Source organism: Arachis duranensis, chromosome 5, assembly GCF_000817695.3.
Source record: "Arachis duranensis cultivar V14167 chromosome 5, aradu.V14167.gnm2.J7QH, whole genome shotgun sequence".
Classification (NCBI taxonomy): domain Eukaryota; kingdom Viridiplantae; phylum Streptophyta; class Magnoliopsida; order Fabales; family Fabaceae; genus Arachis; species Arachis duranensis.
The window spans coordinates 107,994,074-107,997,398 of NC_029776.3; positions in this window are offsets into that span (position 1 = coordinate 107,994,074).

Below are 3,325 nucleotides of genomic sequence, written 5' to 3' on the forward strand. Positions count from 1 at the left end.
CTAGTACTCAATCATCTTTTTTACCATCAAATGTTTGTAAAAATCGGTCAGTTATTTGGGATCATTTTAGAGTAGAGAAAGCTATCGAGAAAAAGACTAATGCAAATGTTGTGGTAGTTTAATATAATATGGGAATAAAACCAGCTCAATAGGTAGTCATTTGAGAAAATGCAAACAAAATCCCAACAATGATTCGAATAAAAAAGAAAAACAACTACACCGACTATAGATGAGCATGGTATTTTAAATTCACCTACTGCTCTCAAATTTGACCAAAAGGTGGCTCGAAGGGAACTTGTGAAAATGTTTATTGGGGAAAAGCTATTATTTTGCTTTGTTGAGAGCCCGAAATTCTGAAAATTTGTACATGCCCTGCAAGTAAGATTCAAAGTTCTTTCATGGATTACATTAGCACGTGACGTTAGAGCTTTTTATGCTAAACAATAGATGAAGTTGCAAGATTTTCTCTTGATAAATTATGGTAGAATATGTTTAATAACTAACACTTGGACTTCAATTCAAAATTTTACTTATATGAACTTGATAGCACACTTTATAAATTTGGAATAGAAATTACATAAAAAAATACTTAATTTTTGCCAAGTGACAAGTCATTCAGGAGAGGTCATAGGAGCGACATTTGAATCTTATTTAAGTAATTGGAATTTGAATCAGGTATTTAGTGTGACAGTTGATAATACATCATCTAATAATGTTGTAATTAAATATCTGAAGCAGTGATTAGGTTTTTGGAATAGCATTCTTTTGAATGGTAAATTATTCACATGAGGTGTTGTGCACATATTCTAAACTTAATTATAAAAGAAGGGTTGAAAGAGATTGATGAATTAGTCTTGAGGATTTGTAGTACAGTAAAATATGTCAGATCTTTTCATCTAAAGCCATTAGGTTTCAAAAGTATGTTGAAATAGAAAAAAAAAATTAGTATAAAGGCTTGCTTTACATGGATGTTGAGACTAGGTAAAACTCTACCTTTCAAATGTTAGAGGTAGCTTTGAAGCATTGTAAAGCATTTGAGTTGCTTGTATTGAAAGACAACACGTATACATGAGAGATGAGTGGAGGAAAAAAGAGAGATGTAACTTCTGATTTAGACTGGGAGTATGATGAGTCAATGGTACTATTTTTTATCTTGAGCATCTTGATATTTTGTGGTGGTTGTTTTGGAGAGATTTTTCGGTGACATCTTTTGATATTTTTATGATGATTAAATGTTATATGGATTAATTATTGTCATTAGATTTATAATAACAAAATCCTAGATGTAATGAACCTATATAATTTAAAAAGACTTTAGTATTAATTTTACCTTTAAAAATATTAAATTTTAAAATTTGTAACAAAAAATCAATTTAAAAACTAGATTTTTGGTAGGCAAAATATGCTTTGGAAACTAAATATCTAAAAGCTGCTTTTAAAACAGGATTTTTAATTAAAAAACTGGTTTTGAAACTAGATTTTCAGAAAAAAATTTGAAACTGGATTTTTAAAAAAATCAGATTTGAAACCAATTTGTAAGTAAATCAGGATTTCAATTTTAAAATTGATTTAAAATCAGTTTTTATTTTTCCAAACTGGTTTAGAATCAGTTTTCCTTGTCATTCCAGTTCTAATTTGGTTTCATGAACCATAAAACTGGTTCTGAAGTGAATGCATTTTGGATTTTTAAAATTTCAAATTATGTCGACCCCTACTAGGCATCACTGTTACAATTTCTTACAGGCTTACCCAATTCCCCATTCTAGTCTTAATTATCCACTCCATGTTTAATATACCCATTCGAGCTCAAGGAGTTCTCTTGGGCTACGTTTGTTTACAGAGACAGGACACTGAGACAGGAACATAGAGACACACGATCGTGTTTGGCAGAGGAGACATGGACAGAGACAATGTGTCCAGAGACACTGATTTAGTATATTTTGTGTCCATCCTGATAGGAAGGACACAGAGACACTAACAAGGGACACAACTTATTTTTTATTTTTTCTTTCATTATTCTTGTTAATTTTTCATAATTATATTTTTTATTGTTATATTTTTCATCTCAAATTTTTTGAATGAAAAAAATAAAAATAAATTGGATTTTCATAATTTGTTCTAGTTTATCACCAAACAGAATACAAGAACACAAAATTTTGTGTCTCTTTCCATCAGTGTCTTGTCCTGTCCTGTTCTCGAAAACAAACGCAGCCTTGCATCTTTTGGACATTCTTGTGTTATTGGGCCTTGCACCAGTCACACAACAGTTTTTTTTCTTACGCCCCCTCTTTCAAGTCCACTAGTCTTGCCACTATAAACCCATGTCACTGTATTTTCAGAGTCAGCTTCATTAATCATATTATCATTTTTTGTGATTGATATGTTACGTTTTTTTGTGATTCCATTTTGAATGGTCATTAATCCACTCATTCAAAAATATTTCTTGAATCAACATTCTACCCTTCTCTTCTTCTTCCTCCCCTAGCACCCCCACCACAACTTTAGCCGCATGATCTCCATAATTTGCCATGGTTGTTGCTTGTGAATACTCTATATCCATAATCGGATGCTTGTTTACTATAACTTTTCTTCGTTGTTCACAGCTATGCCCGCCTTCTCCATCAGCTTCCAAGTTGCAATTCAATCCATATGCCTTACATCCCACCTTTTTTTACCAATACATCGAATTCAGTGGTGCCTATTGTGATATGAACCCAATCATTTATCACACCCGACTACTTCCCCCTAATTGGCCTCCTATTGTATTGAAAGTGTCTCCTGACCAAGCATGCAACAAAACTCCAAAGCATTCTAACTACACTCTTCGGGTTCCACTTCGCTCTGTCTCTTCCCATCTCCATACACTACATAAGAATTACAAAAGGCTATTCATTTCAAATGTGTACACCTCTTCTGCATTCAATACACAATTAAAAGTCAAAAGAGCTTTATACGCTCCCAATACCCGTACTTAGACAACTTGATGCAAGTTCTTCTCATTCATTTCTTTCAAGGAGTTATAATCAACAACCTTCATCGTTCCACCTATTACTCTTATTTGTAACTAGTCTAGAGTCTCTTTCACCAATGCTACTTTCACTTTCTATGTCCACCCATTTCCATGTGGATCTTGTTTATAACACCTTACTACAAAGAGCTTTACGCTTAAGTTGTAAATCAGGGGTGACGAGGTATTACGACCTCTAAAAAGATAAAATACGTACATAATATATATGAAGAATAGTTTAATAGGAGCCTTGGAAAATAGTAAGCAAAACAAAAACATAAATCATGTCGCACACACAACGTAGAGAGTAGAAAGCGT